Raw genomic sequence first — 16862 nt, 5'->3', positions numbered from 1 at the left:
GTTGCAAGTGGTGACTATTGCCTCTTACCATTTTGCTGTGCACCTTGAGAAGAGTTTAGCTCCGTCTTCTCTGTAACTCCCCTTTAAATAGAAAGGGAAGAATTTTCAGTGACATTTCTATCCTGCTAGTTTTTCCTCCACTTAAAATCTTATACTCTATTTGTTCATTCTTTCACAGTCAGTGATAGGTTGGTGCATGGTTGCATTTAGCATTTCATACATAGGCCAAATTTTTCACGACACTAGAGTAAGCTTATTATCAGGAAAGATGAATATAGAACTATGCCTAATTATTAGAACAAAAGACAGGTTTTAAACTTTTAAGCGATGAATTTTTTTTTGATAATATCTGTATAGACTGAGCAAACCACTGCACTACCATCTTATTTTTTTATCTCTTTGCGTGGCATTGCACAGATGTATTATTACTCTCACTTTTTTACCTTGGATTTATAGACAGAGAAGTGGGACATTTTTTAATGTAGGATTTTTCCTACCACACAAGGACATCATGAGTATAAACGCAAAAATTGTTCTATGCATACCTCAGAGAAAAATGTGCCTTAACAAAAAAAATTGTGCATTCTTTTAGAAGTATAGTACCTTTCCAGAATCCAGTCAGGAAAATTTTTGAAGGGGCAAGCGATCACTGAAATACACTGGAAATTTTACAACTATTAGCCATTTGTCTCTTTGAAAACCTCATTTCCCTAGCTAAGATCATCTTTGAATTGATCTGAATCCATCACAGGTTTCAGAGTGACATCTGACCTTTCTATAATTCTTACAAAAATTTGCTACTTCTTTAATTCAAATTAGCTCCTCGGTTGTGTCTTAGGTTTCATGACATGGTAATGCTGCACTTTGATGCAAAGACGCATGATACAAAGGTTTCGTCCTCTCTAGTCAACTTCTTACATCAGTACAATATGATCGTAACTTGACATCGGAAATGTGAAGACAGAAATGATGCCAATGATTAAATACAGTTTTATCCTGTTAAACAATTGCAAAAAATGCCTTGCAGCTTGCCTTAGGCAACTACTTGCTTTTCTTCCCATGTGTAGAACCTAAATGCATATACCATGTATATGGAAAATGCAGATCCCTTGGAGATGCCCTCTGGTACTATATTCCTGTAGTTTCTCTCTGCTTGAAATACCCCACTACCACTTACTCTGTCTTTTAATAAATTTCTATAATTTTAATATTTTTTTTTCCTTTCTAAAGAATCTTTAAGCATATGCCTGACTGGCTAAATGTAAAGATATGTGCTATAGGCAATCTTTAATAAACAATCTCTCAAAGAAAAATGTATCCGTTCTTTCTGTCGCTTGCATGTATTCATGAGAAATACTCTATCTCACCTTAGAAAGGTAGCAATGAGGGAATTGCTCACAGAACACCACCACAAGATGAGACAAAAGTGACTCTTTTAAAGTGGTCTTTCATTGGTAATCTTTCTAACACGGGTATGATACTCACAATGAAAGGCAGTCACCCCTCATGTTACTGGAAATGTTTTAAATAGGAACAAAAGTAGGAACCAGGTAAACAGAGAGTATTTATACTCTGCTGGAGACAAGTAATAAGGCCATAATGGCCAGGTATAGACAGGAAATGACATAGTGACTAATGAAAAGAAATAGGAAAAAGCAACTGGAAAATTTTCTTCCTTATTTCTTCTATGAAAAAAAAGTAGGAAAAACACCATGCTAACTGGAAAAAATACAAATCTTGAAGGTGTCTGATATCCTTCCTGTTATGTTAGAAGAAATGGGCATCTTGAAGCAAGCAAGAGGGAAAAAAAAACCTCAAAACAAATAATCAGCTTGTTTGTGAGGAAGATCACAGCAGGTGGATGAGCAGCAGGAATGGAATGGAATGGGACAGGCTGGTCTGGCTCAAGGCTGTGCTTCCCACATGCACAGCCTCCTCGCAGAAATGACAGTATCCCCAGCCAATAACCTCTTAGACAAAAGTATAACTTCAGCACTCCTCCCACAGACTGATGAGTAAAGCTAAGCATGGGGCCATGAAGCTTGGGACTGAATTAACTGTCTTGTGGCTTTCCTTTTCTGCTTTTCCTTTTGTTTTCAGTTTTCCTACTTCCAATAATATAGTTAGATCCTGCACTTGCTGGTTCCTAAATCAGCTGCTATCGAGACAGATGTCCCAAGGAGATATCTAACCTGTGATCATGGCTGGGACTGCACCTCCTGGAGGAGTATCAGAGCCTGTGAGGGTGCCCCTCGGATTGTTGTTGGAACAGCTTTGTGAGCAGCCTGAAAATCTTTCAGGCATTTAGTCTACTCCAAATAAAAGATGCAGGGTGATTTCTTTTACTTACTTTGTATCCATTTCTCATTGATATATTTTCTCTCTCTTTTTCCTCCATTGTATCTTTTTTTCCTGTTTCCCTTTCTCTTTCCAGTGTCTTTGCTTGTACGATGCTCACTCTAGTGCTGCTATCCCTCTGTACTTTCCTCCCTCCCCCTCATTGTACTCTTTCCAACCTTGTCTTTCTACCTCCCTTTTGCTTTATTCACTCACCTCTGGTGCAATTACTCCTGTTCCCTTTTTCCAGTTATCATCACCTCATTCCTGCCAGGTGGTGCTTCTTTTTTTTTGCAGTTACCCTGTAATAGCTCCATTTGTTTTCAAATTCACTTTTCATGGCTACACACAGCAAAATACTAGCAAAACCACTCACATGCTTCATAGTCAAAGGGCTTAAACCAGTGGAATCTCTGTTCTTCCTGACAAGGCCCTGGCTCACACCAGCCCTGCAGTAACTACTGATGAGATGAAAAGGGTGGACAGATGGGCACAGTGGCCTCCATCACTGCAGTCCCATCCACCCTTCCATATACATTGCCATTCTCTCCTGCTGGCTGTGATAGGGTGCTGAGGTAGTCAAAGCACAAAAATGGTGTATTTGGCTCACAGAGAGTGAGTGTGGCAAAGTCACTGATAGCAGCAGGGTAGTTCAGTGTTCAGACACTCAGCAGCTGAGTCAGGGAGGCAAAAGTTCAAAGAAGGGCAGCATCTACAATCAGAAACATGTTTTGGGCCTGAGGACTAGAAGAGTTAAAAATAGGAGCATGTGGGCCTAATTAGAGAACAAAGGAAAAAGAGGTTAGAGAAAAAGGACAATTTGGGGAAATTAGGAACAGTTGATCAACCAGAGTACTGCAAACCGTGTCAGATATAGCTCCTGCTTTCCTTACAGAAGAGATCTGAATCATGTAACAGATGACCCACACTCTGCATATTAATAAAATGCATGGGAGGCTAAAAATACAAGATGTACACTTGACAAAATGATCCTTGCATGGAAAGAATAGGAGTTAACTTTGTCCTTGTAGAAACTTCACAGCCACAAAGGCTGTAACAGCCTTCAAAGCCTACAAAATGCAAAACCTGCTGGCAGAGGCCTGCCTGATCTGTCTTTGAGCAAGCTAGTTCCTGCCCTCTTTCTCAGGCCCTCACAACCTTGCTCCCCTGTAATCTGTAGATTATAGAATTGGATGAATTCTCCTTAGCTTACTTCAACTTTCTCTGCCTTAATGAAGTATATATTTGAGCAGTACTAAGACTTTGAAGATTGTCAAGTTCAAATGTATTTGCTCTTTTGGAATATGATTCTTCATTTGGCATATCTGTATGTATACAATGGTTTCTAGACTTTAAAGCTCTAATCAATGCAGTAATAAATCAGTGGCAGTTGCACTACAATTTGAAAATGCAGTGGCCTCATGGTGGCAGACTGCAGCCAAACTTCCTTTTCACTTGGGCCTAAATTCTATGTTAGGGTTTAGATTTCTTGACCTGATTATATTTGCCTGTTTCGAACAGCCTCCATTCTTGTAGAGATGGTAGAAGATTGTCTCAGCTGTGAGGCAAAGAAGAAACCTACCATAGTAAATTAGTGGCCAAACCAAATGTGGAAATTACTGGATCAGTGTAATAGACTGCTGCTTTTCTTGCTCTGATTCCAGCAGGGCGTGTTTAAACTATGTCTGGCCCTATGCAATGCTCCAGTGCTCCAACTGGACTTTTGATTTCACATTTGCCAGTACCACCTAAAAGTAAGTGCAATGACTTCTGGGTAATCTCTTACTTTACAGTGATGAAACACCATTATAAAATATTGTCTTTTTGCTTCAGCATTTATAGTACAAGTTTTTGTATACTGAATCTAGATTAAGATGAGGATCTTATGCATCTGCGTAACAGTTTCATTCCATTAGAATCTTCCCAGCCCAAATGAGAGAAACGCCATGATATTAACATAGTAAATTCAGAGTCATTTTGAGTCTTCAGAGAGCACAAGAAGCCTTTATGGCAGAAATCTAACTGTGCCATCTAACTTATACAGACGAACTAAAAATTTGGGTGATCAGTTTTGGTGATTTGCTATGGTGGTTACATAGGAAAAAGTAACTCATTTCTTCTCTCAGACTATTTAATTAGCATAAGTACTTTCACCTCAGAACAAGAAGAAATTTCAGCCAACCCTGAGAACTCGCACTCCTAAGCAAACTCTGTCCCATACAGAAGGTATAGAAATGAGTGCAGCACTACACTTATTACACAACCATGCAACATCTTGCCATTTTTTCTTCATAATTTTTCTTGGACACAGAGATATCCTAATTCAATGCTGATAGTTTAATAGCCATTTTATCACTGAAAATGGCTGTGCTTTTCTATCCCCCTAGAGCTGCTCAGATATGGCAGAAATCAGTACTTTGAAGTAATTTGAAGATATTTATTTTGGATCACTTTTTCTTGGAAGACTGCAAAGAAAAAAACACTGATTTTTAAAAAGCTCTCTGACTCAGGATTCACAGGAATTGTAAGAGCCACTGCAACCTCTTGCAGAAACCTGCATTGATAATTTTTTTTTTTTTTTTGACTAATATTGCTACATTTTTGATTATGTCTGGCCAGTTTGGTTTGGACAGGGTAATCTCACATCTGACTGTATAGGTTTACAAGTCTCTGAGTTACTAATGGACAAGAATGCCCTGGGCTCCACTCACTTTCCTGCAGATGGATACTCAGTTCCAGAGGGTATCCTTCATGGTATCCTGCTGTGCTTGAAGACAGAGGTCTCCTGTAAACCCTGTATGTCATCTGCTGTACAGCATCTCAAATGGCACTGAGTGACTGAATCAAGCCCCTGAAGTAAATAGTCTAGATAGCTAAAAATAAAATTTTCAACAAATAACTTCCAGTTTGGGATGGTTCATATATTGGATATATGCTTGTATCAGTTCTCCAAATAGCAGTGCAATTACAGTCTGAGTATCAGGTGAATCTTATTGTGTGGAATTATAAAATGTAAATCTGAAAACATCATTTTGGAAAAAAAAATCCTCCAAGAAGGGAAATGTTTCATAGTTTCTATAATTTTTCTTTTTATTTTACTCCTGAGTGCTTCCAGCAGAGTAAGAGTATTCCATGATAAATACCAGGATAATGCTAAATACACAATGTCTAAGCCCACACAGCATGTTTCTGAGAGTTTACACCTTAGCTGAATTATTATACTATCACTGTGTCATCTGTATGTTATTCTTGACATCTAGAAAGGGTGGAAGATAAAATATATACTTGAACTAATTGAATGATGATGACCTATTCTCTTAATACTCCCTTATTTGCTCCAAATAACGAACAAAGATACAAGAAAACATTCATTTGGGTCCAAAGGATCTCCGTGGCCAATCTGACTTCCTTTTACACCCATCTGTATCTCATATGGATCGTGCCACCTGTGCCTGTAAGAAAATGACCATCTCCGCCAAGGTGCATCCATGGAGAACTCTAGCGTCTTTGTGCTACAGGAATTATTTCTAGCCACCAAAAAAAGGGAAAACCGTTTTAGAGTACAGCATATAAGTTTCTTCAATGGACATTAGAGAATTGTAAGGAGCAGGTTGAAAACAGCATTTTCTAATTTCCAAAGGAATGTTTGAAAGAAACTTTCCTCTTTCTTCCCTAAGGTATTACTAAAGTGACAATTTCTTTCCGTTTCCAAGCAAAGAAAGTTTCCAAAAATATTTTCTTGCTTAACCTCAGTATGCTATTAAGACATAAAATTTAAACACTTCTTTTCTGCAGCTCCTGGAGTTTTATTTCTCCTTCTTTTATGCTGTTTTGCAAAGCTTGATCTCCAGTGCCCAAATGTGGAAAGGCTGATAATTTACACTGGAAGTAGCATTTGGGGAACTTGTATATCTGGAGAGCTGATTTGAAAAGAAATTGTAAAAATGCACTATAGAGGAAAATTAAGTGCTGAAATTAGACTGGTGCACTTAAGGGTTTTAAACGCCAGGCTTACTGCACAATGGACTGATTAGCTACGTCTAAGTTCATTACTGAAATACAGTTAATGTTGGTGTTCTTCAAAACTATGTGAAGATAAAAAGTGCAGCAAACATTTAAATGCATAGACTTAAGCTTTAGGGTATTCTTTTAGACTATATAGTGTGTTCAGTATTATAAAGTACTGGACATGTTCAGACAACTCTCTACAAGGAGGGTGGCTGAATATTCTCTTCAGTTTGACCTCAGGGCACCATTCTTGGTTAAGCTTTCCTCTTCCCCCAGCGGCTGTGGAGCTCAACTTTTCTTCAGTGGGAACATATTTACTAGCAAGCTGGGAGATTTCTGTCCTTATTCCACTGACAGAGTTTTGAATTTCAGTTCAGTCTCTGATAACAAGGTTTCCAAGTACCACAAGGAAGTTTCTGTCCAAACACTTCAAGTAAAATGCTGCTTCAGTTACTGCCTCGGTAGACTGGATGGGAACTTACGGTGAAGGAACAAAAAGCTAAATACTCCAGCTTGAATTCAGCAATTGAAAGACCTGTAGAAAGTTAAGGCCTTATGCTTCCCCAGATATCTGCCCATCACTTCCATCTGAAAACCCATCTTTACCACTGCCAAAAAATGAATGTCCTAGACTGTGTGTAGATATGTGCAGATAGGAGTACAGTCACATATTTCTTCTCTGTTGAGTCTGCAACAGTAAAGGACCTGTGGGACAAGTCCATGGACAGATGAACGAAGATGATCAAGGTGCTGGAACACCTCCCTGATGAGGACAGGCTGAGAGAGGTGGGGTTGTTCAGCCTGGAGAAGAGAAGGCTCCAGGGAGATCTTATAGTGGCCTTCCAGTACTTAAAGGGGGCCTGCAGGAAAGGTGGAGAGGGACTCTTTATCAGCGAGTAGAGTGATAGGACAAGGGGTAACAGTTTCAAACTGAAAGAGGGTAGATTTAGATTAAGTATTAAGAAGAAATTCTTTCCTGTGAAGGTGATGAGACACCGGAACAGAACTTGCCCAGAAAAGTTGTGGCTGCCCCCTCCCTGGCAGTGTTCAAGGCCAGGCTGGATGGGGCTTTGAGCAACCTGGTCTGGTGGGAGGTGTCCCTGCCCAGGGCAGGGGGGTTGGAACTAGATGACCTTTAAGGTCCCTTCCAACCCAAACCATTCTGTGATTCTATGGTTCTATAGTTTTATGACAGCTAAGATTAGAGTGACTGTGCCTAACAGCAGGGCGTCAAATATGCCCCAGTTTTGCAGTGAGGATTCCCAGTTTCTTCCCAGATGCTTCCCACACTGTCAGCTCTCACACAAGCAAGGACAGATTTGCATGTGTTAAAGACCAGCTTATCCTGGTTTTGTCCAGATTCTCTGTTTGGCCTTTAATCATAAAATTTCATACACAAAACTTCTCACGGGAGAAAATTCAGAATATAGAGTTTCAACTTTCCCCTGTATTGTGTGTGGGTCCATTCCTGACTCTGCTGCAAAAAAACTCTTTGAGTTAAAGGGGGCAGTAATAGAAATTCCATTCTTACACATGCTGGAGTTTCATTTCAGTGACATCATTTATCAGTTTGACTTTGCCAAAGGGAAGAAGTTCACCTTATAGGATTCAAAAACAGCATCTAGAATGAAATCAGTTAGAAAGATCTCAGATTTCAAAAAGACGTGCCATAAGTGGACCCTCACTCTGCTCACTTGCGCTCGTTTCTTAAGATTTGTATTTGTAACCAAAACTTTCCTAGTTAATGAGATGTAGCCTTGAAAAGCACTTAGAAAATGAAAACACATTCCAGACAATAAAAAAAGACCATGTTAAAAGAGCTCATATTATTTTTTGGAAAGACATAAATAGACTTTAGGGAGATTTCATGGAGATTCAATAGTGAAAAGTCATGCCAGATAAAAAGGCAAAAGGACAAACACACTTTATGTATGTCAACTTATATAAATACTGTAAGTCCAAGAAATGTTCTTGTAACTTAATATATGATGTAGCCTATTTTTAGTTCCTGGAGTATGCTTTCTAATGTTTTTTGTTTTGTTTTGTTTTGTTTTTTTTTGTTTTGTTTTTTTTGTCATCTTGCTGTGTAAAACCAAAGTAGAAGCTATAAAAAAGACAATTAATCAAACACATGAAAACAGGTGACTAATCTAGCTAAGTTTCAGCAATCAACTGTGAATAATCTATAAAACAGTTGAGCCAATTTAGGAATGAAGTGAAGGAGATAACCAACAGAGGTGAATTCTATTCCTGTTTCAAGCTTTGACTATAGATACTGTGAATGAGAGAAAAGAAAATTGGACTGTGAGAATCTCTTTATACCAGCACCTTCTCTTCTGAGCTGATATTACATTTCTCTTTGATTGCGTCACTTATGCTTTTATACCTTATGGTGCTCACTTGCACCCACTTAGACAGCTTGCCTATGGGCATTTGACAGCAATAAGAACAAGTGAGCAGACCAGAGTGAGAAGGAAAGCTGGTCAGAGAGTAGCAGATGGCACAGTTCTGCTTGGTGCTGGTATCTCTAGAAGGCTCACTTAAATATCGACTTAGAAACAAGAGATTCCATATGATTTTCAGTTCATTGTCTCTAAACATTACCAAAAACTTTAAAGGAACTGTATTAGAAAATTGAACATTGTGAAATTAGCCAATTATAAAACATAGGATGGGAAAGGGGTCAATTTATTTGTTTTAGACATTTTTCCCTCATCCAAGTTTTCACCATTTGGAGAAGTTCTCTTATATAACAATTGCCTTCCTGGGTGACAGCAAATCTTTGTCCAAAATCCTTTTTTTTATTCTGACCAATATGTAGGAAAGAACGTAAGAATGGGTACGTAGGGCTGCTTCCCTCCAAGACTCTCTTTCAGCCTCTGGCAATTTGTAGCTGAGGGATGGCCTAACACTTTGCTAATATTCTTATGTTTAATGACTTTCAGTGAGTTTTTTGTTCTAGGACTTAGTTGCTTTCTGAACCCATATAAACTCTGAGGATCCACAAATAATTCCACAGCTCAGTTGGTAATACATGAAGAAATACAATATTTTTGTCTTCTTTTGTTTTGCTATGATTTGTTTTGTTTGTGATTGAATCTGCTGCCTATTAGTTTAGGTCAATTCTCCTACAGCAGGTGCTTACACTTAAGCAAGCAGAATTTTCTGCTGTAGACACTCAAAAGGCAACCCTCTTGATGGTTTAATTAACTTAATTCAGAACCACCACTTTGCTTCACGCCCAAAACTGAGATACAAGCTAGATACTTATGTCAGGGAGCCAGTATAACAGCCAGAATAATTTCCCACTTGTGTGTAATATTCTGGACCCTGTTCGGGCTGAGAGAGTGGTTTTCACGTGCTACTCATTTTCTGTGTGTGACAAAGGAAAAAGTAATGCCTGTGCTGGTGATGTGTGATGGCTAAGTAGCTCAGGTACCACAAAAAGTAGCAGTTTGCTGAAGAACATGTGTGCTGAATGCAATATGTTGTGCTCAGGCAAGCCGGAATTATTGTAGTTGAAGCATCAGGACTGGTTTTGTGAGGCAATGCACACTGTAATTCCTGGGAGTCTAAGTCACTGTTAAATTTAATCTTTTGTTCCATTTCTGGTTTCCTTAAAACTGTCTGGAGAAGGGACTTTCTCAAAGCAAAAGACTCTTTGCACTCAAGTCAATGGAGAATTTGTATGAACTAGGGCTTATGAGATGATACTTTAATAGGATTAATGAGCAGTTACAGGATACATGACAGTCACAGCTAGAGATATTCAGGGAAAGACTTTGGGAAGACATATATTTCTACTGTCAGTTTGACTTGAGTGGTGGTGGGGAAGAGCACAGAAGAGTCCTGTCTATTCCTTACCTCTCCTTTTGTTTTTGGCAAGTATTCTGGCTTTGGACTCCACACGGAGGAAAGGAGTATTTCCATACTGGTGAAAACATAGAAGGGAAAATTGGTATAGTTCTTCAGGACTGATGGGAAAATGAAGATCAAGAATGTTGTTAAATTATAATATAGACGTAGTAGAAAATAGAGGATGATGGAAAATACTGACAGCCTAGCTGGTCTTTAATGAAGGACAACATTTTCCATTACAGGAAACATAAAGCACTGGAAAAATTTTGAAGAACTATCATTTAAAGTTTTGGGTTTAGTGGGAAATATCCCTGCTCAAATTGTATTCATGATACAATCTCATAAATATGGGAACATAAGTTCCCTTTAAAGTTTTGGCCTTTCTTCAGCACTTTTTTTTATTCCTTTATATTGTATTAACTTTTTGTTTGCTTTGAAGAGAAAAACGCTCTCTTCTCTGTGTTTCCATTCCCCTCCCAATTCTCTTCTTTTAATGAAATGTTTGATTCAATTATCATCCTCCATTTTACTCTCCAAAATTTTTTCTGTTCTCTCTGTTATTGTTTCTGACAACACCAGAGTCTGCTTTTTCACTTCATATAGCCAAATGGCTTTCTTAAACCAAATAATTTTCAAATCAGCACCTAAACGGTCATTTCTGTTGCCTTTAAATCTCTAGAGCATATATTCTTTTTCATTTCTATCACCTTAGTTTTCATCAATTCTTTCCTGATTGTCCAATTTAAGTTAGTCTATTCTTCTGCTCTTTCCCTCCGTAGGTGCAAAGATTATGGTAGCCAAATATCATTAAGCAGTTTATGTCATCAGCCCATTAGTGCTGATAGAATAAGTATGTTTCTTTCTCATAGCCAGACTCTCCCAAAGACTCTTTTTCAGAGATACTTCAGGCTATTTTAGTCTTATTTTAGGCAACTACCTAGTCAGCCAATTTCAAAGTTCTCTGACCCTCGTAAATGTGGGCACATCTCATATCAAGGTCTAAATGAAGGCAGTGTTACTATCACACCTGTTTCTATTTGTGATTTCATTATCTCACTATTTCTCTAGATATTCCTTCAGAATATCCACCCATCTATCCCTATCTTCCATCTCTAATTTATTTTTCTAATTTATTTTTGGCAACAACGCTGTTTCTCAAGTTGTGAGTTTGTTTCTTCTGTAAACCTGCCCATTGCCCTTCTATTTCTGAAGCTAGTTTCCTTCTACAGCCTGAAGGCTACTTTCAGCTATGGCAGATTCTGTTTCTTCGGATTTCCCAGACTGGACAGACACTGTCTTCTGTACACCATCTGCTAAGAACTGAGCCATATTTTAGGCTATTACAGAAATACAGCTTTCCTGTTAGAGCTGCACCTTTTGGTAAGAAAGCTCAGTTTATGCAGAAATCTGCTTTCCAAAACAACATTTTTTAAAGAAAATGAAAAAGATTATAATTTGTCCAAAATGGAGATAGATGGTTCAGATACTCCGATTTAATTCAATTCAGCTACTGAATACAGACATTTTTGGTGAGTATACACCTTGCTAAATAAGATTCTTTGTGATGAAATTAAACTATTATGATACATTACTTCCCAAATTTAAAGGGATACGTTGTGTACCGTTGAAGATGCATTTTGAGCTGAATATTAACTAGAAAGAGTACAGGAATCACACAAATTACAATACTGAGAAATTTGCCAGCAGCAGTTTCCAATTAAAATTCCTTAGTTTCCTGTCGAAGTCAAACTTGTGGTAAGAGGAAGATGAGGTGAAGATGAATAATACAGATTACCAAAGCAACTCCAATTTCTGCGATTGTTGATGACATTAAATGCACAAATCTCTCGCAAAAGGTAACTCTTAGATCCTTTTGAGAAGGTGTAATTTACAATTACATTGTTTAGATCAAATTGTTACCATCAAAATTGGTGAAGGTGCTGTTAATGTGGATGTAAACACACTACATATTCTAGTCATGAAAAATAAGGAGCATTTTTTTTTTTTTTTGTATAGCTGAAAGCTCTGTGGGTCTACCAGCAAACTGGTTTTCTATTCACGGCTCTAATCAGTGATATCTATGAAATTTGGCTTTTCTAGAATTTCATTACTTGGGAAGAGGAGGGAAAATATTTACTGTCTTACTGCAAAATTTAGAGTTATCTACACAGAATAGCAAACAACTGTGCAAGATCTTTGAGCTGGTAGAAATCTGAGCCAGTAATTCTGTGTGACTGGGAGCAGTGTCACCACTCCTAAATGGCAATTTGCCAGAGGCTGGGTCTGGACCCTAACAATAGCAATGATTATCTTAGATTAAGCCTTTTGGTCATGTAGACATTGCATTACCCCAGCACACACAGGCTGTACAGGTCCATCTCTGAAGCTGTGCTGGTCTTGGTCTGTTACAGGCAAACTCTAAAGCTTACACAAACTCAGTGGATATAACCTATATATCTGACCCTCGTCTTCCAGCTACCCCATCTGAAACATGCTATACACTATCCCTGTTACTCCTAATCTTGTCGTAATTATTATGTCTTTTAAAAGACAAAACCTACATAACCACAATGGTACAAAACCCTCACAGGGTTTTTGGTTTAGTGGGACCAGAAGTTTGTTCTCTGGGATCAGAATTACGTGTATGGGTTTCACAAGATGAAAAACAAACTTTCAACTGCCTGTCGGATTCAAAGGTATTCCAGGTAAGAGTCCAAATTGCCTGCAATTTGCTTACTAAAAATTGAAGAATATTGTCACCCTACTGTGAGCACAGTTAAATCCCAACAAAAAGTCATTGCTAAAAGCTTAGCAATTACTCCATTTTGTTTGTAAGGAAGGCAGTTCTTGCACAAGCATGAGCCTGGTGAGACCTAAAAATTAATTTTAAATGAGAAATGAAATTTTAAATTAACTAAATCTAGTATTGTAGAGAGTACTTGCTTCTTTTTCTTAGCAGTCACAAAAGTGCATAAGTATTACAAGCAGCTTGACATCTGTATTACATAAGCAGAGAGCAATTCAGCTGCTTGGAGAATATAAAAAAACAACTTTGACCTTACACTGGAGTCATGCTTCAAAAGACTGATTATTCATATGAGGAAAATTGCTCAAAAACAACTGCTTGAAAATATTCTCAGAAAGAAAATGGATAGATTGTTCTAAGGCAATAATATAATTATGATATTAAAAACTGGATTTTTTTTTAATACTCAAGGCTTTTTCTTTTTGTCACAATAAGTGTTTCATCTGCTAGTATAGTATTTGAAATATTTTATCTTTCAAAATGTTTTCGTTGTTTATTCAGTGTATTTGTTAGCTTGTTTGAATGTAGTTCTTCAAGAAGACCGAGAGTTGCAAGCCATTTTCTCTAGCTGCTAATGAAAGAGTCTCAAGCAATGATGCCTCTTGTTATGTTAGGTCAGAAACCATGCAACTGTAGGGTTAAAGACGTGTTCTTTTGGTAGAAAATAGTGTAAAATTGTCCACAAGAAAAAAACTATGATTAAATAGATTTTCGAAATATTCTTGATATAATACTAAATGACATAAATTCTGGATATATTTTAAAGTAATGTTTTCTCTCTGAAAGGGAGAGGCCTAGGCATCTGGTTGAGGGGCTGAGTGGAAGTTCAGGAAATCTGGGTTCAATTCACAACACTGCTACTGATTTCCTCCGTGATGCTGGGTAGATAGCTCAGGCCCCATTCCTGAAATCACTTATGCAAGTCTTTAACTTCACTGCTGTGAGCAGTACCAGGATTTTACCAGGTCAGATTGTTAAAGACCAAGGCCAAGGCTGCTCAGCTCTCCTCTGTTAACTGTGGATACCAGCTATTCACTTTGTCCCACCCATTTCCATGTTGCTCCCTTAGCTTGCTAAGTCTGTGGGTCCAGGACTGGGCTTGGGCTTCTCTATATGAACCATTTAAGCTGTCTTAACCTTACCAATGCACTTGAAGCAGCACATCTCCCAAAGCATGTTTGGCTATTACAGCACATAAAAATGAAGCAGGCTCCAGCCTTCTGTCCATTCTCTGAAACAAACTGAAGTGAAAAGCCGCATAATCCCAACTACATGCTTCCAAATAGATATTTCAGGAGCTCAGTAGGTGTTTGTGCATCTCCTAGCATGGCAGAACATGCACTGTCAGCATAGGTCTCTATGCACTAACAAAAATAAATGCTGGTTTTTGTTGCCATCAGTACATTAATAAAAATAAGTTTCTTTTTTGTTTATGTCTGCTAATACAAATACCTTATCACTAATGTAAATCTGGAAGCAAAGGTCAGCTATTTACTTTTGCTTCCAAGCCAGCAGACTTACTCGAACAATTGACATGTATGCACCGATTTACTTGCATCTGTTTTGATCTGGATTATTTCATGTAATATGATGTATATCTATAAAAATGCCACATTCCCTGTTTTTTTCAGAGTGCTACTTCAGTAGCAGAATCCATCTCTGTAGTTTGAGACTTGCAAGACCCAAGGACTGTCCATCTCCATGTAGAGGACCCATAAACAGGCAGAATACTTGAGGCCAAGGAATGAACGAACAATAATGTTAACTCCATATTTATGTTAACTGTTCTGGCCTGTGTCAGTGAACTCCCGTAAATGAGTTGAAAATAATTTCTGTGATATTTTCTGATAAAAGGAAACAATAAAACATGCCTATCACTTTGCTGTTCATCTTATGATCATTCTAGTAGCTTTTCTACTTTCACAACTTCAGGACAATTCCTGGTATTTGCTGTTTTGCATGTGCCTGCTGAGCTCCTGGGACACAGAGAGGACCATCTTGCTTTTTTAAAGGGCAGTTCCCAGGAACCTGCTGCATCACCAAGCTAAGCTTCAGTCCATAAGCAAATCCTGTAACACGGGTTACAGGATCTGGTTCATACCCAAGTATCGAGGTTCAATTTTTCTTCAAATCCTCCTTCATGGTACTGTACAGTGGTCATAATACCTTCCTAGCAGCATTGTTTTTACATAGTTTATTAACCAAATCAAACTAAAAAGTTACCCTGTATTCTGCATGAGAGGTTCCTGGAGCTTTTATTATTCCTTGTGAAGGAAGCCAGAGATTTCAACTGAAACAGAGTGAAAACAAAAAAAATCAGGTAGTTTCCTCCAAGCTGGGTGTAATTCACCTCAGTGAAAGCATTTCAGACAAGCGTTTTCCCTCAGGCTCCAGTGATCTGGTCACGTAGCTCTGGACAGTGACATGCCATTCTCCCACATGTTAAACTGATTTTAAAAGGTAATTCACCTGGAGCTTTTGATGCATATCTTAATTTTATTGGTACAGAATCACAATTCAATGGGCTGCTTCTTGTCAAACTTGAGCTATTCTTTCTCTACCTACATATTTCAAATACTTTTTAAAACCAGGGAAGGAATTTCACACCACCAATCAAAATAAGCTAGTCAGCAGAATTGTTTCAATTTCCAGCTCTTAATAAATCACACAGAGTTAAATAAATTCATGAATTCTGGAGCAGTTATGCATTTATGTTCTCAATTTCCACAACAGAAGTTGCAAGCCAATAGGAAAATCTGAACTCTAATAGTCACCTGCTGAATTTCATTTCAGTCAGAACTCATTTGTTTATGTCTGCTAGTCTCTCAGTGGAAAAAAGTTAACCTTAATACAATATTAACATAAGCTTATTCCCTCATTCACTCTCCTTTGTTTTGGGCTAAACAAATGAAAAAAAAAAATTCCCCCTCTCAATTTTAACACTAATCTCCATTTATTACACAGCATGTCTACCTATTAACAGAGGTCAAGCAAGTACTACGAAAATATCACACCTATTGACTTAGGAAAGCAAAGTGTAGGACTAAATCTCCTTGAAAACTCCTTTCCATCAAGAGACGCAATGTCACCTGGTGTGTAAGATGCGTAGCATGACCACTTGCTTGTACTAGTGATCATCTCCATTTTGCATTAGCCCTGCTTCTCATTAACTTGATTGTTTAATTTATGCGTTTTGGTGAGCACTGCTCCTCTTCTCCAAAGGCTGACACTGCTAGGGCCTTTTCCCCAGAGCCAGCGCAAGGCTGCTCCAGGAGCTTTTTGCCAGAGATGCTGAAAGTGAAGCAATGGAGTCCCACCCTTCCCCTGTGCTGAGTAGGGGGCTGAGGAATGCAGTTTGATTCATTCCACAGCTGAGGTCTCCAAGTTCACAGCATAATGTGCTGCAGTCATGTCCCTAAACTGGCTTCCTATCAGATTTTAAAATGAAACATTATGCTTTTTTGCTTCAATACTGACTTTGCCAGAAAGGAGTTTTTCATTTTAAAAACAAAAGTGTGTGTGTGTGTAGAAATACTAGAAAAAAATAACATCTGTGACCTGATACCTGTGTGTCAGGAATGATTAGTGTCACTGAGGGTGTGTAAACATATGTAGCAATTAATTCAGCTCATTCCTGGTTATAAGCAACACATTTTCTTTTCTTCTGTTGATTACAAATGTTGCGTGATTACTTTTAATCCAAAAGCAATAAATTTGTACTGACTGCTTAATCTGATCTGTAAACTGAGCTTTTTGGTTTCATCAGTCACTGATTTATCACATTTTTGAGAGAAAACAGCCAATGTTCAATACTGCTTGTTTTTAATGTACTACATCTTTTTCAGTTCTTACT

The sequence above is a fragment of the Leptosomus discolor genome, chromosome 1, assembly GCF_034619465.1.
Source record: "Leptosomus discolor isolate bLepDis1 chromosome 1, bLepDis1.hap2, whole genome shotgun sequence".
NCBI classification, from domain to species: domain Eukaryota; kingdom Metazoa; phylum Chordata; class Aves; order Leptosomiformes; family Leptosomidae; genus Leptosomus; species Leptosomus discolor.
Note: the sequence above shows the minus strand (reverse complement) of the source record.